Source organism: Felis catus, chromosome B4, assembly GCF_018350175.1.
Source record: "Felis catus isolate Fca126 chromosome B4, F.catus_Fca126_mat1.0, whole genome shotgun sequence".
Classification (NCBI taxonomy): Eukaryota; Metazoa; Chordata; class Mammalia; order Carnivora; family Felidae; genus Felis; species Felis catus.
Window position 1 is genome coordinate 57,422,099 of NC_058374.1, and position 25,750 is coordinate 57,447,848.

Here is a 25,750-nt window from a genome sequence, read left to right on the forward strand (position 1 = left end):
ATAAAAAACAAATAGTAAAGAGATACACTTTAGATTCAAAGACATAAGTAGGTTTAAAGCAAAATAACCAAAAAGATATGCCATGTAAACCGAAACTGTAAGAAAGCCAGACAGAAATCAGTAAGGGTACAGAAGAGCTGAACAATGTTATCAAAAACTGACCTGACATCTATAGGTAACTTCTCCCAGCATAATACACATTCTTTTCAAGTGCACATGGAACATTCTCTTTCATACCCCATATGGTAAGTCATTTAAAAAGTCTTAATGATTTTTAAAGATCCAAAATCATACAAAGTATGTACTCTGACCAAAATGGATTTAAATTGGAATCAACAACAGAAAGAAATTTAGGAAATCAACAAATATTTGGAAATCAGAAACACGTTTCTAAATGACCCAAATATCAAAGAAGAAATCACAGACAAAATTAGATATAGTATGAACTAAATGAAAACAAAAATAATATAAGTTTATGGGATACCACTAAAATAGTGCTTGAAGAAATTTTATAGCTGTACTTTCCATCTTTAGAAAGTAGAAAAAGAACAAGCTAACAAAACAATCAGAAGAAAATAAATAATAGAGTGGAATTCAGCAAAATAGAGAACAGAAAAACAAGACAAAATCAATGAAATCTGATTCTTTAAAAATATCAATAAAATTGACAAACCTGTAGCTAGACTGGCCAAGATAAAAAGTGAGAAAACACATGTTACAAAAATCAGGAATGAGAGCAGAAATAACACTGCTGATCTTATAGAAACTTAAAGTATTATAAAACCATCCAATCAAAAACTTAATGCCAACAAATTACACGCTTAGAGAAAATGTATACATTCCTAAAAAGATACAAAATATTAAAAATGACTCAAGAAGAAACAGAAAAATCTGAATTGACCTATAATTATTAGAAATTTGAATGTTATTAAAAATCTTCTTGAATGTTATTAAAAATCTTCCCACAAAGAAAAACTCATTTCTAGATGGCTTCATTGGAAAGTTCTATCATTTAGAAAAGAAAAATACCACCCTTTCCAAACTCTTCCAAAAAGTTAGAGGGAGGAGAATCAGTTAGGAATTTATTTTATGATGCCAATATCATCCTGGTACCAAATCCAGACAAACATTGTAAGAAAATAAAATAATAGACCACAATCATCATGTATGTATATAGACACAAAAATTCTCAACAATATATTAGCAAACTGACCCAGCAGCATATAGAAAGAATTTTATACCCTAAGTGAAATTTATCTAAGTTATTCAACACTGGCGTAATAATTAAACATCAATTATTGTCATACACCATATTAATAGAATAAATCACCAAAAAACAAACAAAAACAAAACAAATAAAAAACAAAACAAAACCATGACCATCACAATGGCTGCCAAAAAGAAAAAATAAGTTGACTAAATCCTGCAACTGTTCATGATAAAAATTCTCAATCAACAAAAAATAGAAGGAAACTTTCTCAAGACTAAAAACGGCATCTTGAAAAAAATAAAAAAATATATATAGCTAATATTATACTTAATAGCAAAAGATTGAACACATTCTCTTAAGATCAGTAAGAAGGAAGTCTGTGCTCATAATTTCCATTTAACATCATACTGGAGGTTCTAACCAGTGCAACAAGTTAAGAGAAATAAATAAAAATCATCCATAGTGGAAAGTACTAAGTAAAACAGTCTTTATCTGCAGGTTATTTGATCATATGTATAAAAAACCTGAAGGAGCTAATAGAAACTGCAAAACTAATGACTAAGTTTCGCAAGATTACTGAATACGAGATCAATATACAAAAATCAATTATATTTCTATATGCTAACAATAAATAACCTGTTAATGATTTCATCCAGAATGGCATCAAAAACAAAATATTAAGGAATAACTTTGACAAAGGAAGTGTAAGACTTGTGTACTGAAAACTATCCAATACTGCTGAGAGAAGTTAGAGAATGAATAAATAGACATTCCATGTTCACAGATTGGGAGAGTCAATGTATTAAAATGGAAATTTTCCTTAAATTTATCTACACATTACACACAATTTCTATAAAAATGATAGCAGACCTTTTTTTGGTAGGAATTTACAAGCTGATTATACAATTTATATGGTAACGCAGAGGACATGGAATAACAAAAACAAGTATTAAAAAAAAACAAAGTGGGAGGAATTAGACTTTTTTTTTTTATTTCAAGGCACAATATAAAACTACAGTGATCTAGACATGTGATGTCAGTGGTATAAAGTTCGACATAACATCAACCCTTATATTTATAGCCAACTGATTTTTTACAAATGTGCCAAGGCAATTCAAAGGAGAAAGCAGAGTCTTTTCAACAAATAGTATGGGTACAATTATATTTCCATGTGCTGTAAGATGAATTTAGAACCTTATCTTACATCCAAAGCAAAAAATACTTGCAACTGATTACAGACCTAAATGTAAAAACTAAATTTATAAAATGTTTAGAAGAAAGCAGGACAAAAATCGTTCTGATCTTACAGCATGATGTACTAAAGGAAAAAGTGATAAATTTAACTTTATCAAAATTAAAAACTTTTATTCCTCAGCTACCTAAAGATACCCTAAAGATACCTTTAGGAACATGAAAATATGTTATGTACTAACAACAAAAGCATTTATAAGCCATATTTAAGATAAAGGACTTGTATATAGCATATATAAAGAATCATAAAACTTAATAAAACAAATAGTCCAATCAAAAATTCACTAGAGATCAGCATTTACATTTCTCTCTCTCTCTCTCTCTCTCTCTCTCTCTCTCTCTCTCTCTCTCTCTCACACACACACAGCATATATGTACTCAAAAACATTAATCATTAAAGAAATGAAATTAAAACTTCAATGATATACCACTTGATACGCACAACGATGGTCATAGAATTCTAAGAGACAGACAATAAAAACATGTTGTCTAGAATGTAGACAAACTGGAACATGCATATACTACTTGTAGGTAGAAAATAATATAGCCACTTTGGTAAACAATTTGGCAATTTTGTTAATGAAATTTGTGAAACACAAATTTACAGTCAAACCCAGTAACTCCACTCCTAGATATCAAACCAAAGAGATGAAAACATATATCCACACAAAGACCTGAAAAGCCTGAATGTGAATGTGATAGCAGCATTATTCATGGTAGCCAAAAAATGGGGGGGGGGGGACAAAAAGTCTAGATTTTTATTAACAGGTGAAAGTACAAATCAAATGTCTATTCATTCAACAGAAGATTATTCAGCAATAAAAACAAAGCTGATGTATGCTAATATATTATATATATAACACATATATTATATATATGTGTTATATATATAATATATATATGTGTGTGTATATATATTATATATATACACACATATATGTAGCCAATATATGTGTATATTATATATATACACACATATATTATATATATGTGTGTGTACATATATATTATATATATATTATATATATGTGTATATATATATAATATATATATATATATACATAGTAACCTCAAAAACATTAAAATAAGTAAAAGAAGCCAAATCCAGAAAACTACATATTATATAATCCCGATTATACACAATGTCCAAAAAAGCAAATCCATCAGGATAGAATATAGATTATTGGTTGCCTGGGCGAGGGGTACGAAGCGATTGACTGTATAAATAGGCATAATGGACCTTCTGAGGATGATGGAAATATTCTAAAATTGGACTTAAATGGTGGTTGCATAGATCTATAAATCTGCTTAAAAAAATCACTGAATAAATACTTAAAATAGGTGAATTTTAAAGTAGGGTAAATGACATCTCAATGAAGCTGTAACAAATTATTGAAGAAGAGAAACTTGGAAGGTCTTTACTCAGAAGATTGTAACGGAGACATCTGTAATATAAAAAACTTTTTTTTCAGTAAAATATTCTGATTATTTTCCTCACTACTACAAAATAACAAATTCATGTTTAAAATGTAACCCTTTTTGGGGATCCTAGGTGGCTCAGTTGATTAAGAGTCTGATTCTTGGTTTGGCTCAGGTCATGATCTCACAGTTTTGTGAGTTAGAGCCTAGCATTGGGCTCCGCACTGACAGTGTGGAGCCTGCTTGGGATTCTCTGTCTCCCTGTCTCTCTGCTCCTCCTCCACTCACACTGCCTCTCTCTCTCTCAAAATAAATAAATAAAATTTAAAAAAAAAGAAAGAAAGAAAGAAAATGTACCCCTTTTGCCACATCTGGCCACATTCTCCTGTGAGTTATCTATTAACCATGTTTCTGCCATGGGACCTTTGTGTCTGCATTTCCCTGTGTCTGGTATACAATTACAGAATTAGCATGACACCTTCATGGCTCATCCTTTCACTTCATTAAGAGTCCTCTGGGGGCGCCTGGGTGGCGCAGTCGGTTAAGCGTCCGACTTCAGCCAGGTCACGATCTCGCAGTCCGGGAGTTCGAGCCCCGCGTCAGGCTCTGGGCTGATGGCTCAGAGCCTGGAGCCTGTTTCCGATTCTGTGTCTCCCTCTCTCTCTGCCCCTCCCGCGTTCATGCTCTGTCTCTCTCTGTCCCAAAAATAAATAAACGATGAAAAAAAAAATTAAAAAAAAAAAAGAGTCCTCTGAACTGGAGGTGGCTAGGTGGCTCAGTTGGCATCCAACATTGGCTCAGGTTATGATCTCACGGTTGGTAAGTTCAAGACCTGCTTCAGGTTCTGTGCTGACAGCTCAAAGCCTGGAACCTGCTTCAGATTTTATATTTCCCTCTCTCTCTGCCCCTCCCCTGCTTGTGCTCTGTCTTTCTGTCTCTGTTTCTGTCTCTCTCTCTCTCATAAAATAAAATAAAAAATAAAATAAATAAAATAAAATAAAATAAAATAAAATAAAATAAAATAAAATAAAATAAAATAAAATAAAATAAAATAAAATACAGTACTCTGAATTGTTACCTCTTTGAAGAAGACATCTCTATCTGAAATAGGTCCTCTACACTTACTTATCCTCTTTAGTTTACATATTTTTTCCTTGTTATATTTCTTTAAATCCCATTATTAAATAACAGAAGTGCCCCAGAATAGTATCTGGCACATATTAGGATCTCAACAAATATTTGTGGAGTAAATAAATCATGTCACAGATAACAACCATCACCATGAACAACAAAACTTGAAACTCTCCTTTAGAAAAGTTTTATAAAATACAGAGAAAGGTTAAACATAAGCAAAAATGTACATATTTCACTAATTATAACATAAATTGTCAAAGCTTGGAAAGATTTACTATATATTCACTTCCAGTAATTTTTCAATAGAACAGAATAGAGAGGAAAAAAATCCCCTAAAGGGTGCTTGAACCCTCTATTTGCATCTGGAATAGTTTTGCACTGATATCCATTCTGGATTCATTCCTTTGGCTAGGTTTATTACTGGCTGATTTAAATGGGCTATTGACGCCAAAGGCCTTTGTAGTAATCATCAATGGAAAAGAATTATTATCCTGACCCAGTCAGTGAATAGGAAAGCTTTTGTCAGAGCATCCCATGGTCACTCTTATGCACATAAAGAGAATCCTCATCTTTTCATCATGACAGTAGTACAGAAAGAATATTAAAATAAGAGATCATCTTGAAAAAGAATGTAAGAGAACTCTTTTCACTTATTATCTTGTTAATGGTTTAATGATTAAGCCCAAGACGTTAAGAGAACAAAAGACTAGAGAAAATTAATGGCAAAATGCTTTTCCTGTTGTTGTCCTTACTTGTGTAGTCAATTCTGTTATTATGCATTCCTGGTTTCTCACTGTCCCCTCTATTATTGCTTTTTAAGGGAGGAGCAGTAACGTGTGTGTGTGTGTTTGCGAGTGTGTGTGTTTGTGAGTGTGTGTGTGTGTGTGGGGGGGGTGTGGGTGTGGTTGGGGGGAGGTTTGTAGGAGAAACTAAACACAGCTACCCAGCTTCTTCCTCTTCTATCTCTTGGGAGGTGGATGCTTGCAAGGATCACATGTGCTGCTTGGTTCTGTCCCTGTGGGAGGAGTCCTGCCCTGTCCATTCCTTCCACAAGTGGGTGGGTAAATCTGCCCAATCCAGGCACTCAGTATTAACTCCTGGCCCACGCTTTCTGGTATCACCTTTATCTATAATAACCATAACCTTTTAGTCTTCATCTATCTTACTCCTTTGTATAATGGCTAGTTTACAAAAACAGGCAGGGAAGATCTTTTTATTATTACTCCCCAAACAACTCCAAATAGGTCTTAATTGACCAGTGCTAATATCTTCACTGGTAAAACAGAGGCAGCGAGAATTAGGGACTAGACAGTAAGAATTAAAGAATACCTAAGTCTTAGTACTTAATACCTAGTTTTTGAATTATTTTATAATGTGTCTGTTGTCTTATTTACTAAATGGGCCTGCAAAGTCTTTCTAATTAAATTTAAGGAATTGCCCAAGGAAAAAAAGGATATCTTCTTTGGTATAAACTTCTTAGATATTTTTAAGTATAGCTGCCACTCACTAAGCTGTGAATGATTACAGAGACCAGAAAATATCTGAAATAAGAAACTAAGATTGTTCTTTTTCCAGTTTACTAATTTAGGGACAGTTTGATCCAAACCATTTGAGATGACAGGAGTGAAAAATGGATGAAAAATTGAGGAAACTCTTTTACCAAAACGTTTTCAAGGATTTTCGGCACACATTTTCTAGAATATTATGCCAAATAAACAACTATTCTAATATAAAGGACCCATAGTATCAATTATTATCACTGTCAATCAGAGAATGAAAGCATTCTACAATGGGTCTTGACAGAACCGACTATTATGATTGTTTCCGCAATGTTTGAAATATGTAAATGAAGACACTTCAAGAAGATTTTGACACAACAGGTTTAACAGATAGGGCCTAATTATGTCAGTCAGCGGAATTCAATTACCAGGAGGAATGGATGGACATTCTAGATGCAAAACTTGGTTTAAATCTACACATATATTTTTAAGATCTAGTTTCAAATAGAAATCTAAGCTCTCGATTCCCCAAGATTCTGTTTTTAAGGTATTATGACCCTCCATTGTAATAGTAACTAGAAAACTAAGTACCCTCTTAGAAAAATATATCATTTCCAAGAAGATAATTTAAATATTCAAATTTTGAATTACTTGTTGGTAAATTTCTATATTAAATAAATTCATCCCTAAAAGTCAGGTATGGCTAATACTTAAAAGGGAGGATTGTAGCTAGTCTCCAAAGATGGCCTCCCCAATGAACAATGCTTTCTGGTATTCATACCCATTGTGAACTCACCTGCTCTTAATCTGGGTTGGCCCTGTGATTTACTTTTTGACCAACAGAATGAACCAGTAGTGATGCTGTATGCCTTCCAAATGTAGCTCATAATAACAGGCTCTTCCAGGGTCTCCTGAAATGCCCACTCTGGAGGAAGCTTGAAACTTCCATTATCTTATGAAAGCCACAAAGGAAAGGGAAGTGTAAAGATAACCTATGACAGTTAATAAATTTTTCATGTTTAAATTTTTATAAGCCAGAGATATCAAATCACATGTTATTTAAGAATGTTTAAAATATTTGTTTAGTCAAAATGGTATTGTATTTTCACCCATTTCAAATACCTTCTCCCAAATATTCCATAGGAAAAATCTTCTAAATTAAGACTCAAGTTTTCAAGAGTTAAAGAAGGAACACAAAGGAAAGTAGAGACTTCTCTCTGGAATTATTTTGTGGTCTCATGTTCTTACCAAGAAGATATCTTCTAATCTCTAGCATGGTCCTCACTATCTAGTAATTTTACCTCCATTCAGTCGTCCAAATCTAGTCTGAGATCTGGATTCAGTTTATCACTTCAGAAATAGGACTATTCTCCATATATTTCCTCTTAATGAAACAACTTCTCAATCACTACAAATAGGATTATTTTCCATTTGTTTCCTCATAACAGAACAACTTCTCAATCAAAACAACAAAAATTAAGTAACTACTATATGCCAAGAACCATTCTACTTCTCACTACTCAATACATGTGCTGAAGTCTTCAATCAAGATAAACTTACTACTTAAAAAAAATATATTTTCAATGTTTATTTTTGAGAGAGTGAGATACAGTGTGAATGGGAAAGGGGCAGAGAGAGAGAGAGAATCCGAAGCAAGCTCCAGGCTTCGAGCTGTCAGCACAGAGTCCAATATGGGCCTCAAACTCACAAGCCATGAGATCATGACCTGAGCTGAAGTCAATGCTTAATCGACTGAGTCAACCCAGGTGCCCCTAAAGTTACTGCTTTTTGACCTCCCTCCCTACATCCCAAGATGTATCCTTGAAACAATGCCTGGAACATACATGTATTCAGGAAATATGTGTAAATGGAAGATTATGTGTGTATGTTTGGAGACAAAAACAAAAAGGAAGTAATCAGCAGTGATACACTGCATTGCATCGGGAGAGGTATAATTCCAATAAGAAAAAAAATGTTATAAATAAGGGCAGAAATTGGAGCTAGAAGTCCCTTTGAATAAATAAGATATAAAAGAGATTAAGCCAAAGGACTAAAAATCAACACCCAGAACATGGGAAGAAAGGGAGCTTGTGTCTTAATTGAAAACTTCCATTGCTACCAGTTGCTGTGCATTACTTAGGGAATCTCTCTTTAGCAATTAGAATAATATCCTAAAATATTAATAGCATCGTGATGCCAAAGATGCCAGTAGACTAAATTCCAAATGACATATAATTGCTAGCCATTTTTTTTCCTGTTTTAAAAAGTATCAGATACATTAGAGGGAAATCATAACAATGATAGAGCAATAAGGTGAAAGATTCTATTTAGAAAATTATTTATAATATTGTAGCCTCATCATACACAGGAAGAATTGCTTATTTGCAGAATGTCTACAGAAATCACTCAAAATTTAAAAATAGAAAATAACATTCCTTATAATGTATATGTGTGTGTGTGTGTGTGTGTGTGTGCGCACACACAGGTTCACCTCACCTAAATATAAAATCACCACCATAGTGACTCGTATCAATGACATGATTATTGGTTTCCTATTTTATCAGGACTGGAAAGTGGCTTTTCTTTTTCGAACTTTATAAACGAACACTTGGTGACCAAATTTCCATTTAAAAAAAAATTCCATCATTCTTTCTTTTTGATTTCTCAAAAAAAAAAAAAAAAGAGGATCCCATCTTTTTTGTTAACAACTTTTATTTTGTAGAGTAGCAAGAAATACTGACAGCTCTGGCCCATTTTTTGAGTTGCTCCTTTGTGGTAACAACTCCTTTGTTGCTCATTCTACTTGCTGTGCCTGCAACCTTTTTCATGCCTGAGTTGATGGGAGATAAAATCCCTTAACACTGGAGGCACAGGTTAACTGTAACTGTTATAACATAACAATTAAGGATAAAAAAACTGTAATAGGTGATGAGTTTCATTTTGGATAAGCATGCATCAGTCCACCCATTATCTTGGTCAACTTTTTAAATTATACTTAACTTGGGAGTCTTTTTTTTTTTAAAGAATGGTATTAACATGGACCACTTACCCTGTAATTTGACCAAAAAAAAAAAAAGTAGTGTTTTCTTGTATTAATTGGAGTTATAACTGTGGCAAAAAAAAAAAAAGTTATACTGATATAACTGATGGCAGAATCACATTCAGTTGAAAATTTACTTCAATTTTTCTTCATCAGCTAGAAGTTCCTTCTTTCCTAGACATACATCACTTCTCCTAACTTTTCAATGTTTAGTGAACAATCGCATACTATTAATTGTTTAAAAACTTATAAAATATCTCCAAATTGTAAACTCTAGCAAGAAAACCAGAAATGATAAATTTCTACAATCTTAATTTGCAAATGGGCCATTTAGGGAGCAAGTTCATACTTATTTTTATTTTACTTTAAACAATTTTCTTCCATAGTGATACAGGCAACCAGAAAGACACATGTTTCCTTGCAGGACAAAATGAAGAAAAGTTATGTTCATGAGGGTAATTCCAAGCCAACATCACAAAGTAGCTTTCAATAGACATGTTTTTCCACATTAAGAAGAATCCAGAAGAAATTCAGGACAAGGTAATTTCACATGTCAAGGAAGTCACTCTTTTATTTCCCCCAGTTTTCCCTTCAACTAATAAAAACAAAAATATAAACAACTGATGAAATGATGGATTTGAATTTTTTGAAACCCACCATATGAAGGGGAGAATTGTGAACTGAATGAAAACCTTTGTAATCAACCCTTGAACCCTTCTGAATCAACCTCAAAACTCCATGATCACAAAACTGCAACCTCACAAATCTAGGCTTTGTGCTTGTCATTTATGATTTAATAAATAGTACCACACATTGTTAGTTCTCATCTGAAAAACCTCCAAGGAAATCAGAATTGCTTTAGGATGAGAAATCAGCAGGTGGCACTCTTTCCTCTGCATCTATTTCGAATGACTTTTTCAGGGCAGAATATTACAAGTTACTTCATAAGGGGGGGAACCTAAGGTCTTGAGTGAACAATAATAATTCACTACTGAAGACAAGAGACATTTATGCATTAGAGAACTACCAAATGCTTCTTAAATCTATCAAGTTGATATACCCTTTTTCACTGTCTATTAACTCCAGTCGTGTTGGTAAGTAGCTATTCCCATCTCATCTAAGTGATAACTGCATTCTCGTACTAGATGAACACATTTTGTGGTTAAAGAATCCTGTCTTATCCAACGTGAACAAAAATATGTCTCTGCACATACTAAACAGTTTCCTCATTTTCATTTCTCTACCTTCTCAGCATATAATCAATCAAAGCCTTTATAAAGAGATTAGGTTCCATATGTGACTCTAGTAAGCCGAGAAGAGGAATTGGATGGACTGACTCTGCAGACAGATGAGGAAAGAGACACTGGCGTCCTTCTAGTGAGTGCTTGTTAGAGCTCAAATACTTTCTGTAAAGAAAGCTATTTTCAGCAGTGTTGACTTATTTGCTACAACTACTTTTCTGTGTAACTATGCAACTTACTAAAGTTTTTCATTAAAAAAAAAAAGGTATTGAGAACATGTACCCAGACCTTAAAATAGCTTAATAATTTTAATGGAAACTATTAATTTTCAGATAAGAAGAGACTACTTCATTCATCTGTTTAAAAGTAGACTTCTAAAACACATGTACACACCTAGCTCCTGCCATTAGCAAGAGTAACCCTGGTTTCACAAACTGGAGCAAGATGTTCTAGCTTTTAATAATAATGTGGTATTAGGTAATTCAGCCTTACATAGTGAAAGGTACCAGGAGAAGACTCTTGCTGAGGGTTTGCTCTAGTAAACACATTTGCATCTCGCCTTATTTGAAGTACTCATGGGTACACTGGGAAGCTCATCTGATTTCCTACAAAGGTTCAAAAAACAGAGTATCATTTGGAGGGCTTAAGTTTGGGATAAGCAAGATTTTGTTTTTGTTTTTATCCATAAAGTCTAATAAATGTTAGAATAAATTAGAATTGCAGGAGTTTAAAATGTTTTAATAGTTTTCTAAGACTGCTTATCAATCTATTTCATATTTTTCTAAGACTGCTTATAAGTTCGATGACGAAGATCATTTGGAGCTGCTCAAATGCCACAAATTGGAATAAGAAAGAAGGCAGATGTTGTAGAGGGCTAGATGAGGGATAAGCACAGAATCAATTTGGGTAGGTGTCTTTTTCCCATTTTCAAATAAGACAAGAAAGATGGGTAATACCCTTTGAAGAGAAGTGTCTACTTGCATATATAATGTACTGAGGACCATTATTAACTTGCAATTGTTATGAAAATGTTTATGTTCCTTTTATAAAGAATGGGTTTGGGAAAGAGGACTGATGAAGAGACATTCACAGGTGTGAAGCATGGATTCCGCAGGGCATTTTAAAGTAAGCTAGTTGCTCCAATTTAATCAATGCATTTTATGACTAGAAAGCTCAGATAAGCCCATATTTCTCTCTTGGAGCCTCCTTTAACTGTATGTCATCACACATAACCTTCCTGGATGACTGCTCATTATGCATGATGGCATACCAACCAGTGAGAACATGATGCCGAAAGCATTATGCTCATCAGAGGCTGTGGGTTTAGCCAATTCTCCTGAAGAAGCCCTGAGATTTCTGAGCCTTTCAGCCTGACTCTTTCAGCTTCTGTGCCATACTCAGTCCTTTCCCTGGCGACTATTTAAGAGGAAGCAAACAGCCTGGCAACACCCTCACTGAGCAAAGTAAATGGCCACCCTATTTTAAAGACTAAGAAGTTTGATGTACAACAAAAGCAACTGGAAGTGAGTAGTTAGTAAGCCTCAATCTTAGGATTCAATAGGTTTGTTTGATTCACTGAAAAGTAAAAACATAGCTTAAACATTAAGTGTCACCACAATACAACGATAGGTTATGGGAAAGCCACTTTGGAAAAAAAAAAAAAAAAAGGCAGAAAAGTCAAAGTTAACTTGTCTAGACAAAAACTGGACCTGTAAGTAGCTTCTCAGAGTCACTGATTATTTAGTATGAAATTAAAAATGAACACTTAAATCCACAATTTGGGGGCCTTGTTCCTTAATACAGACTTTAGGGCATTGAGAAGCACAGTATATTATTTTATTAAGTGCTTTTTGGAAGAAGGGGATTTAGAGGTAAAACTGCTGGCTTTGTATGGCAAGGTCATGACCTTTGACAACTTTGGAGCTTATCTCTTTCATCTTCTCACTCCCCTGAGACCTCTAACTTGCAGAGGAATCAAGCCTGTAAGCCTGGGCGAGACAGAATTCAGCATTGTTGTGGAGCTAGGCTCTCTCTCTCCCTCTCTTTTTCTCTCTCGTTCTCTCTCTCTCTTTCTCTCTCTCTCCCTCTTTTTTTCCCCTCTAAACAAAACAGATCTGAACTGAGCCAAGGAAACAAAAATGTATTGTTCCTCGCAGATGGAAGCGAGTGTCGCCTAGGTAACCAGATTAATCTCCTTTTTCTCTCCCTTCCTCTCTTGTAGTGCGGTAATCGGTGGGCTCTTTTCACAAAAAAGCCAGCCTCAAAGCTGGGGCTCTAACTAGGTTCCTAATTAGCTGCAATTTACAATGAAGACAACATGATGAGATAATAGAAATTTGCAAAATAATGACATACCTCAGCAAAATATTCCTCCTCCTAAGAACCATTTTTATACAAAAACAATAAAGAGGGCCCTTCTAAAGCAAAGCTGGAAAATGGTGGTGTATTATGTGACACAGAACATTATTGTTCGCCTCTTGTTCCCCCAATCAACAGCTTATTGTTTGGCATCTTAAATAAAAATGACTCAAATACAGGCCACATAATGATCTCCATTGCGCTAATACACTGTATATACTGAGTAGTCAAAAATGTACGGGAGCCAATGCCAGTGGGGCTGATAAAGTAGCAGGGCCCAGGAAGGTAATTTACAATACAATGCAATAAGCATTATTACTGTTCTTAATCACACATATCTTTCTGATTCCTGTCAGGATGCACTCTGACATCAAAAAAGGGCACCCAAAAGGAGGACAGCTAGTTAATGAAATATGATGGATCACATTTGTTTTCATGTGGTGGTTAGCTCAAATGAAGCAGCCTCCAGACTGTTAGCCAACAGTATTCTCTTGTGTGACATCAAAGACTACCATTCAATGAGGGCAGAAAAAAAAAAAATCACAGTAAGACAGCACAGAGGGAGGAGCTCTAGGAACTGAAAGAAACATTAATAGTAATCTCTACCTTATGCCCAAAAGAACAGAGCATGAGCAAAAAAGGCCAAGGCCAACCAGTCACCGATTTCACAATGAGGATCATCAGCACCTATGCCGATTTATGGAGAATGGAACAGCTAACATGCAGTGGGCGAGATTTGACATTTTGCTACACAGGAGCAATTTGTCACTAGTGACAGGAGGTGCATACCCTCATGCCTTGTCTGAATCAAGATTACAGCATCCTATGAAACATGGAATCCAAATAATAAAAGAGAATTCAATGCCATGTTTTGCATCAACAAAAATCATTCATAAATGGCAACAGATTGTCTAACCAATCAGGGAAAAAAACAACCGTACACAAAAAGTAAGTCCACATTTGCTTATGGACTAGTAATTGTGAAGAGTACAGCTGCACATGCTTGAAAACTAATGGCCCCTGGACTTCCCCATAAATAACTACTGACTAAAAACCAATTGGCCAGGGACAGAAAAAAGCATTAACCCCTTGGTCATTTGGCCTTCAGCAACAACAAGACAACTAGTCCCCTCACAAAGTAATTAAAAGGTAACAAGTAGGACAGATTAGATAAGGTGCCAAATGGGCTCTAATGACTTTGGAGGAAAAATTGTCGTATTTGGTAATAACATTTGCAAAAATGCAAAAAAGGAAGACCATCTGGGTGTATCGCAACCCCAAAGAGTTTGGCATCCGTATTTTGGAAATGTGGCAATAATATCTTGACTTGTGTAGGGTTATCAACCTTTCCAAAGATTAAAAAAAATTTTTTTTTGAATCTCAGCCAACAGAAAAAGAGAGCAAAAGGCTGTGACACAATGCTGAAAGCCAAGGATTGGTGGTCATAAATATCTGCGTTTTTGCTTCTAGGTTTTCCATGGATTTGACATTTCCCGTAAAATGAGATCTACTCACCAAACAGGGTTTACTTTTGAGTTTTATGTAATCCTTACAAGAAATGTTCTCATCCATATAATTCATTGAATGACTCAATATAATCATTTTGATGGAAATAACAAAAAGGAACACGTTATACTATTAAATGACAGTGTAAGGCATAGGGACAAGACTGCTTGGCTTCAAGGCATTATCTAACTTCCTGTAGCCTCTGTTTCCATCTCTTTAACTGCCAATAATTGTGTTCATATTTAAGATTGAGGAATTAATAATATCAATGCACCAAGCCATATCAACTCAGCTTTACTCCTGCATGTCCCTTCCCCAGGAGCTCCCATGCTGAATCAACTCAACAATTTGCCTTTTCTGAAGCTCATCTATCCTGGGGCAATGGAACACCTCTGTAGAAAATTATGCAATGGCACAGACCCTTGCTGCTACTCACCCATACCCGTGCTCTCAACCCTCAAGAATCCTTCTAGTTGTCTTCTCTCACCTGCTTTCACTCTCCTAAGCAATTGTCCCAAACCTTTGTGACTCTCTTTATTTATTTATTTATTTATTTATTTATTTATTTATTTATTGAGAGACAGAGACAGAGATAAAGAGAGAGAGAGAGAGTGAGAGAGAGCTGGGGAGAGGGACACAGGGAGAGGAGAGAGGGGGAGAGAAAGAAAGAGTGAGACAGACAGAGAGAGAGAGAGAGAGAGAGAGAGAGAATGAATCCTAGGCAGCCTCCACACTCAGCATGGAGTCTGACATGGGGCTCAATCTCAAAATGCTGGGATCATGACCCGACCTGAAATCAAGAGTTGGACACTCAACCAAGGGAGCCACCCAGGTACCTCTTTACCACTCTCTTTAAAACACCATGCCCCATCACTTTCAGATGCCCTCACCTTCCCATAAATGTCATTTGCCCCATCTACACACATATCGCTTTCTGTAACCCACCAAATCAAATTCTCTACAGGGTCAGAGGATGAAGCATCTCCCCGTCTGTTTGAAGTTCACCTCCCACTAATGGTTAGGATCCCCTCTGCTTACATCACCTCGGGACTTTACTTCATCAATTTCCCCAATCTTCCTCTATCTTCTATTGACCCATTCCTCTTAACCTATTAACATGTTCAAGTCATTCTTGTTGTATCAGATCCTTCTTCCACATCCCGTTTCCCTTTAACCACCACTTTGCCACCTTTTTCAGAGAGTCTTCTTTCCAGCCCAATCTCACTGATAATTTTTGCATCTGTTATTCTAAAAGTAAAAATTAGATTTTAAAATGTAGATGACATTTTCCCTTAAAGTTTGCTGTCCTTTTAATCATTTGCTTAGAAATGTTCCCCTATATTTTTGATGTATCTATCAATAAAAAGCTGAAAATATTCCAGAGTGAAATGCTCGATATTCAAAACATTTGAGTTATCAGTCTCAAAGTCCTCAACATGATTAAACTATTAGAATCCTAGAAAGTCAGAGTTGCAAGGAATCTTTAGTATATTATTCCTAATTCTGCCTAAGTTGGAAATGAGACTAAGTGTGTGAGGTCAAGCAGCAAGTTAACAGTAGAGCTGTAACCTGGCTCCCAATTCAGTGCTATTTCCTCTACAAATTAAATTTTACTCTCTAAAATACTTCTCTTCACATAGAATTCTTACTCAAATGTTACCAAACACAATATAACGTTGAGTACAACCATAATAGGAGGCTAACTTGAAATCCAATACTGCATTTAAATTAAAATACTTTCTAGCCCTTAATCCTATGAAAAATATATGGACATCTCTACCCAATGGAAGCTTACTACTTTTCACAGACAAAAACAAAACAGAGATTAGAGAAATAAATGCCCAAATCTGGGATCTGAAATGGGATATCTAAATATAGAATTATAGTTTTAAAGATGAAAGGAACCATATAGACTCTATGACCCAACTTCCTGTTGTTTGTTTGTTTATTCTAAAACCTGAGTCTCAGGAAAAAAAAAATCACCCACCAAATGAGCATCTGTGTTTATTCCACCCTACACCTTTGTCCGAGCTGGAAATATACATTAATAAAGAGTCCATTTCTTCCAGGTTGATCAGATACTTGGAGGGAAGAATAAGTTACCTGTGGAGGTGTACAAAGATCCTAACAAGTTTATTGCAAAAGTGGTTAATTAAATGTTGCCAGTGTCTCAGAGCTGATTTTCCACTCTAGGAATCATTTTCTTCTAGGGAGAGGCATAGTAATTCAGTAAATTGGAGTTCAATTTTACTTGACATCATCTGATCTTATGTTAGATTTCCCTTCTAAAATATGACAAGCATTGAAGGAATGGAAGCAATTGATAACTTTTACCAAGGGGGGAAAATCTTATTACTAACTTCCCACATGATCCAGCCCAGGTTCCATACTGTGTTGCACAGCCTGTTTGGTGAAGCTGGACTATAATTAGGTCCTTCTAGTAATTAAATCCCTTTTACAAAGTAGAAGACAAAACCATGTGGTACTGAATTGTAGAGTCACATAAATCACATAAGAGTAAATTTCCAATTTACTTACTCTTACAAAGTTTTGACTAAGTAATGTTGAATAGTCCTTAAAGTCTCAAAGGAGCCAAACCCTACACAATATTTAGGTATCCAAGGGTCAAATTTCTTTGATGTGGCGGGGAGTGGGACGGGGGGTGGGTAGGACACCGTTAACCAGCCTCCTATCCTTCACGAAGATGTGTAGTGCTGTTTTAACCAATAACTACAATTTTGACTTGGGCAACCCCTTTCGTCATTACACTTGAGGGTACTGACAAAAGTGTGGATTTCTCTCCACCCTATCCCAAAGTCAAGACAAGCGACACACATAAAAAGAGCTCTCCCAGCCCGGAATTAGCAACGTTCACTCAGTGCTCTTTACTTAAAGGAAGAAAACAATTAAGTGAAACCTTGAAGTAATCTCATTCTGCCTGTTTAGCCTCTTCATCCCTCAATGTGTGGTTAGCAAGTGTGGCAATCAGGGCTAAGGCCTGCTATCATTCGGCCTTAATTAAAAAAGACACAAGCAGTGGAGCTGTGAATTAGAAATGTAGCTACGCACTACCCCTGATTAATTCGAGGCTCATGTTGGATTAATAACTCCAAACAAAGAACAAAAGGAAATTGTTATGCGAATTGCAGCCCTCCCAGGCCAGACAAAGGTCAAATCACAGGATTTCAATTTCATCCGGAGTCGCTTAATCAAATCCCTCGGAAGGAAGACCATATGTAGTTCTGAAAGCTACCCATTGTAGTCCTCTTGTCGCTGGACCTGAGGGACGGCCCAGTCATCCTCTCAAACTATTCTCAATCGCTTCTCTTCTTTCCCCTTTAATATGACAAAAACTTCATTATTACCAGTGATTAAAGAAGAAGAGGTCTGCCCTGCAGAAAACATCTCAACAACTGCTGGTTTATGGAGGAAGCTGGACACTTGGCACCGAGCCTACAGAGCCTGCTTCCTTTCCTGAGAAAGGTCTTCATCATCAGCCACAGAGTCAGAACCACCACAGGGGTGACATCATCGGCCCAGCATTGGGAGGGCGGTGGTGGTAATACAATACATTTATCAAGAGATGATGAGGAATGAAGATAACCTTTGCCTGTTAACTAACAGGTAAGTGAATGAAAGGTATAGTATCCACGAGATTCAGAGGGTGTCGGAACACAGAGCTCTCTGAGCTGGCTGGCTTAGGAGTTCTGCGTGAGATAAGGACCGAGGTCTAAGTGCCTCAGGAGACCCGAGAGACATAGCCAAGCACCCCCCAGACCTTCCCCAGCAGCTCTAGAGTTCATCCACACTTGGGGTTTCCTTCTCTCAGAAACCACACGAAGGATTGATGTAGGCTGAGAATAATGGACTCTCATTAGCAAGACGGGTTTAAGTGGTTTGAAGACGTGACGACTTACACAGCAGCATTAACACTTTGCACCCTGTCAACACCAAAGAGGTACGAAAGGTAACCTCTCAGGACAATTACAACATTGTCCTGTATAATCAAGTCCCAGTGCTCCTCAAATGAAATTCTAGCAAATTAGGTCGTTTTGCCAAACGACAGAAGTCAAGTCTTTGGGGGATTTTAATAAAAATCCCAAGGTAGCCCTTTGGGCTAACAAAATCAGCATCAGTATCTTACGGCAATGATGGCAAATATAATTCTTAATGTGGGTGAATCACTGGAGTGTTTAATAAAGTGCCCTATTTATGACAGGTGCTCAGTAATTCTGGACTCTCAGGATTTGTACAATTCAATCTGATGTGGAAAGATTTCTAGCCTCTACCTTCTGTAGCAAGTACAATAATAGTTGGTACCTCCATGTATTCTAGATTTAGTCATTTGAGAAATTCATTTACTCCCCTGAACTCCTATAGTCTTTTGTCAGGGCTTCCTTTATTGAACTATCATGTTCTCATGTATCTTGTGTTATTCATTTATTCATCCATCCCTTTATGCATTGAGCAAATATTTTTTGAGTGCTTACTATGTGTCAGGCATTGTGATAGGCAGTGGAGATAAAAAGATGACTAAAAGCAGGTAATATCCTTGTTATTGTGATTTTTACAATTTAGTCAACGAGACAGATAACATTCAACAATGCTTCAATAAATGCAAAATTAAAATGCGATGTGTATCACAAAGGAGAGATACATGATAACATGAAGTTTTAACTTATTAATGGAGGCTGTGGGAGCTTTTTCTGAAGATCTGACACTTTTTTTCTCAAGTGTGAAGTAAGAATAGGAATTGAACTTGGTGGAAAGAGTGAAGATGGAGGTACAGTCTCTACTATCTGAGACAGTGTGCCAAGGGGATCGGTCTGAAAGAGACATGTACCTAGAACTCAGCTGGCAAGGCAGATGTCAGCATGAGCTGAAGCAGGTGGACCCTGAACCATAAAAAGCATGTTACGATTTGCCATAGGACATGTTAAGGATTTGTCATAGGACATGTTAAGGATTCTGGTGTCACCTAAAAACAATAGGAAACCTGTGACATTCTGTAAGAGGAAGTGGTCAAGATAGAATCAGAGTTGTGTAGCCACTGTAATTTGCCTACCAATGTACAAGATCTCTAGTGGCTGAAAGCCATTCGCTTTTGTCCCTTTCCAGTACCTAGCACAATATAATGGCACCTCCCTCTCAAGGATCAGCAGGGTAAATTCTGTTGATATCATTGTTTCAAAAATGCCCCATACCCAAGCTGTGAGCCTTTGTTTCTTTGTCTTTTTGTTTGATTGTTTGTTTTGAGGAGGTGCCCATCTGCAGAGCCCTCGTTGAAAGGGATGGTCTTCTCAGAAAGAGGAGAACCATTTCTTGATGAAAGATAACTTCAGCTAAATTAAGCTCAAAAGCAGTTTTTAGCTTCTAATTTTTCTTTAATTCTGGTATAGTTCACATACAGTGTTATATTAGTTTCAGGTGTACAATACAGTGATTCAACAATTTTGTATGTAAATCAGTGCTCATCATGGTAAGTGTACTCTTAATCCCCTTCATCTATTTCACCATTCCCCAACCCACCTCCCCTCTGGTAACCATCAATTTTCTATAGTTAAGAGTCTGGTTTTTGGTTTTCTTATGTTCATGTGTTTCATTTCTTAAATTCCACATAGGAGTGAAATCATATGGTATTTGTCTTTCTCTGATTTCACTTAACATTATACTCTCTAGTCCCATACATGGTGTCACAAACAGCAAGGTTTCATTCTTTTTTATGGCTGAGTAGTATTCCAGTGTGTGTGTGTGTGTGTGTGTGTGTGTGTGTGTGTGTGTGTGTGTGTGTGTGTATGCCACATCTTCCTTATCTGTTCATCTGTTCATGGACACCTGGATTGATTCCATAATTTGGCTATTGTAAATAATGCTAAAAGAAACATAGGGGTGCATATATCTTCTTGAATTCATGTTTTCAAAATCATTTTAATATGCTATTTGATCAATACCATTGAATTAATGAATGGCTTTTAACTTAGCTGTACCATTGGAAGACAGCAGTGCCCTCAACAAAACTTCTGATCATGGGTAAATAAGTGGCATGCATTTCTCCTTAAAATTTATTGCTATTGTTTGGGTTGGGTGCTTCTCAAGGTCAAATTATGATTTCTGACTTCTGAGATATTCAAAGGTGTAACAGCATTGCTTATCACAAATTAATCCCCATATCTGAAACCTAAAGTTTTCTTTTTTAAAAAATATTTAATGTTTTTATGTATTTTTGAGAGAGAGACAGAGAGTGAGTGCGGAAGCGGCAGAGGGAGAGGGAGACACTAAATCCGAAGCAGGCTCCAGGCCCTGAGCTGTCAGCACAAAGATCAACGCGGGGCTCGAACTCACCGGCCGTGAGATCGTGACCTGAGCCAAAGTCAGATGCTTAACCAACTAAGTCACCCAGGCACGCTGAAACCTAAAGTTTTCCGTTTCAATTTAATGGATATCAAAAGAGTTACAAATGTATCTATGAGTTATAATTCCCAGGGAATATTCACAGGAGTTATGTTTCTTATGTGACATACAACTATCACATAATGAGCACATTCAGAGAGCATATTCAGATGTTTGTTACACATGATAGAACAGCTGCATCAAGAGCTTTTTAAGGATTATTCAAGTTTCTCTTAAACCCACTTCATTTCCTTTCCGAAAAGCACTATTACTTGATCTGCATAGTTAACAGAAACCTCAGAAGTTGGATGAATGTTAAATTTTTCATATTAGTCTGAAACTCAGAGAAGCTGTCCAAATCTCAGATATAAAATGTACAATTATCTTGTAGACATTTTAAGTCTATGGTGTCTGATTTGGAGACATAAATTTTATCTCACTAGAGAACTTGTTGATTGTTTTAGATAGTTTGTAAACATTATTGCAAATTGTACTAACCAAAGTAAGCATCTGAATTAATTGCTAAACCTGATTTTTCCTTTTACTGAATTTTGACAATAGCATATACAATGCTAAATTGGGGCTCATTCAAAATATTTATCCTTAGAGTAGACATGGAAGAATCATAAAAATAACTGCTGCTTAGTTGAGCAAGTAAATGTGTCATTTACTCCGTTATTTATTATTTATTTACATATTCACTTATTTATTTCTTTATACTTTTTAACTGAGTCTTTATAAGAGAAAGCCACGAAGTGCAGGTATCCATTCATTAACTCGATATTTATTGAGTGCTTGCTAAGTATCAAGTACTGGGAATATAGCATCAACTAAAATAGACATAATCCCTGCCCTCAGGGTGCTTTCATTATCTTTTTGACCTGCAAGGAAAATATAACTTAATGGTTGTCCCATGCCTCTGAAATTCTGTGTTAGGTTTTTGCCAGTCTGTTACACTTTTCTTAAAACATTGTGTAAAGCATTTAGCCATGGCCCCTCATGTCAGAAGCCAATTTAAACTAAGATAAATACTTTGCGAAATTCTTTAATTTTGCTAACTTGTTAGAATACAAAGAGACACATTATTGGTCCAGTATTTTGGAACATAATGGAAATGGAGTATAATGGTTAGAAGGATTAGTTATGCTTCCTAAGATGGCAGATTTCTATCTTAAACACAGTAAATAAAGCTCTATTTTATTTTAACTAGAGAAGAATTTCTTTTGACATCTTCTAAAGGGTATCTGACTCACTCAATCAAAATATCAAGTTGATTTTATATCAAGACAGTGAAATCCTATAGTCTATTATTTCCATCTACATTGCACTGTATCACATTAACTGAAACTAAATTTTATAGCAATACTAATCAATTTAGATTCAACCTCCTAAATAACTGCTTTATGACAGTTATGAAAAGTAAGTAACATTGCTTAAAAATAACCATCGAAATTCAGAAAATAATGGGAATTCATAGGCATTTGCTCAAGATGAATATTTTGCTTCAAAATAAGTAGAGTTGACTAAATTTGTCTACATTTTAGACATTTCTAAATATGTGTCAGAATTTTCGAGCATTAATTCCAAGTTATTGTACTCACAGATGCTGCCAAGGTAACAAGTGGAAGGGGTCCATAATGTTAGGGTTGGACAGAATGTATAAAAAAGAACTATAACCCTTAATATCCATAACATACATAATCTGTAACTCTAAGTATTCAGAATTTTATTTGACCTAATCATGAAAAGATTATAAAGTCTGTTTAAGTACTTAGATTTTCACTGAACAAAGTTGAGTAAGATTGTCAATCCACGCCAGATTTTTCCCATAGAAAATTCCAGAAATTTTTTTTTAATATTTATTTATTTTTTTAAACAGCGAGACAAAGTGCCAGTGGGGGAGGGATACAGAGAGGGAGACACAGAATCTAAAACAGGCTCCAGGCTCTGAGCTGTCAGCACAGAGCCCAAAGCGGGGCTCAAACCCACAAACTGTGAGATCATGACCTGAGCTGAAGTCAGACACTTAACTGACTGAGCCACGCAGGCACCCCCAGAAATGGTTTCTTTTAACATGATAACCTCTATGTATATAAAAACTGTGATTATTAAAAAAGAAGAAAATTACCTGGTTTCTATAATTATACATATTTAATATCAAGAGAGAAATCTATAGCACAATATATAGAGAAATTGAATCACTCACTATGTTGTATACCTGAAACTAATGTAACATTGTGTATCCATTTAAATTTTATATCAAAATCTTTCCATTTACTCAATTTTAAATGTTCAGTTACCTAAAATAAAATTCTTTATTAAATTCATTCCTTTTACTAAATTTTAAATGTGCAGTTACTTTAAAAAATTCTTTAGGGGTGCCTGGGTGTTTTAGTCCGTTGGGCATCTGACTCTTAAAATTCCAGCTCAGGTCATGATCTTGTTGTTGTGAGATCGAGCCCTGCATCAGGCTCCTCTCTGAGCGTGGGCCCTGCTTGGGGTTCTTCCTCTCCCTCTCTCTCTGCCCCTCTCCTGCTCATGTTCTCTCCCTCTCTCAAAATAAATAAATAAATACTTTTAAAATAAGTTCTTTAATAAGTATGTAAAGACATCTGTGGAAAACAATTTTAAAAAAACATTATCTTCTTTTTTAGGGTATAAAATAGAAAAGAGAAAGAAAGGAAAAAAAATTAAAGTAACAAAATGGAAGGCTCCTGAATAGAGGGAATCTGAGCAAAGTTGGAGAGGATGGGTATTCGTACTAAAAGGATATCCTAGAGTAAGAAATGGGAAGATAGAAACATACAGATTGCGATCCAAAGAGCATAGCAGTCAGGAATCCGAGACAAAGGTAATCCCAGTGTGTGTCTAAAGGAAAGAAACACTTTTCTAAACTCATACAAAAGGTCTGAAGGTTACATAAACAAGGAAAAGAATCTAGTCTAGAGACAAAGAACTAAAAGTTACCAGTTCAACTCTAGTTCTCTTGCCTAAACATCTCCATTTGTATTTTTTAACATAATAAAGTTTTCCCAAAGAAAATATTATGTTAGAGATAAAGAACAGTGACTCTCTGTCTGGTCTTTCAATATTCATAAAAGGAGGAGTACTTCTTAGTATTGAGAGATTCTCTGCCCCTATCTAGTGGTATCTAATGCATATTACAGGAAAGAGTAAAAATATTCCTCTCAAATCCTCACATCAGCTTACAGCTGATAAGCAGTTGGGCAATGATAAAACACCAATAAGACTTTCAAAGTTATTCACAAAATAAAATACCACACTTAAAAAAAAATGACTACACTTTTGGGATGAGCACTGGGTGTTGTATGGAAACCAATTTGACAATAAACTTCACATATTGAAAAAAATGATTACAATAATTGAATAAAAGTATTCCATGGAATAAATAATAATAAGCATTTGCAGACACCCAATTTTCTTCTCAAATGAATCAGAAAACCGTGCTGGTCTTACTAAGGTGAAAAAGAATATTAAGATTAGCAAAAAAAAAAAAATAACAATAAACACAGGAACTCCAGATTTACTTTCTAATCCAAAATTCTATAATAGAGTGGATTACTGTATTTAAGTAAAATCTTAGAATCTAAACATACCCAACATAGCTTAATCTTTTTTTGAATGGCCAGATTCAACATAGCTACACTCTTAAAAAGTAGCAGAAGAAAGCAAAATATCTCATGATATTTAGGGTAAACATAGTAAAAAAGGAAGCAAAGAAAAACTAAATTTGTCATTGACAGTTTGGCTCTTTGCTTCCTAAAGGAAATGATTTTGACAGGGTAACCATGGGAGTAAAGATTTCAGTAATACGTACTTCCTGGACTGCAAAAAACAACATATTCTTGATCTGTAAAGAGCTTCTCCACTCTGCATTAGATGCTCTGAGTATAAAAGATTTCTTATCTCAAGAGAGAAATCTAGAGCATAATATACAGAGAAGTTGAATCACTCACTATATTGTATACCTGAAGTTAATGTAACATTTTGTGTCCATTTAAATTTTACATTAAAACTTAAAAGAAAAAAAATTAGAGAAACCAGAGAAAAATCTTTTTTAAAAAATTATTGATTACAATTAGTGGCTGGGAAAATCCCATTAGTACGTGGATAGAACTGATAAGGCTGATATAGAGGAACTGTTAACTCTGGCTATGGGTGTTAAATTGTGTGCAAAGATTTCTTTAAAGTTCTCTACTGCACATCAGCAACAGAGTTAATGTACTCTCATCCATTCAGGAGGAGAGAAAGCCACCAAGGAAATAGTGTATCACCATCACAAATTCACACCACACTCCAAGGACCTTACAGCGATTGTGACTATAAACCCCAGGCCACAGCAGCAGTGAAGCATTTAAGAAAGATTTATCAATAGATAAACTTTAAAAAGTTAATTTGAAAGCCCAGTGAACCCACAAAACTTCATATCATATTGGTATAGTTATAGTGTCATTGCTTAACATAAATTCTTCATAGGAAAACATACCGAGATTGCCGCTCGTTCACAATTCAGGACACAGCCTATCTCAATCCACCAAAACTCTTCATTCATACTGATAAAACTAGCCCATACTGATTCACATAGCCCTTCTCTTGCTTAATGCCACAGCATGTCTGTCATTAATAAATACTCTCATTTCCTCAAAACACCTTCTCCTTTGGCTTCTGAGATTCCAGCCTA

The 25,750-nt window shown here is 35.5% G+C and overlaps 1 protein-coding gene across 24 annotated transcripts in view; it reads right to left on the reverse strand.

The window, feature by feature from the left end:
• The window catches only part of SOX5 (SRY-box transcription factor 5), a 1,017,940-nt gene that overhangs the window by 460,308 nt on the left and 531,882 nt on the right, over positions 1-25,750 (reverse strand). The window lies entirely within an intron of this gene.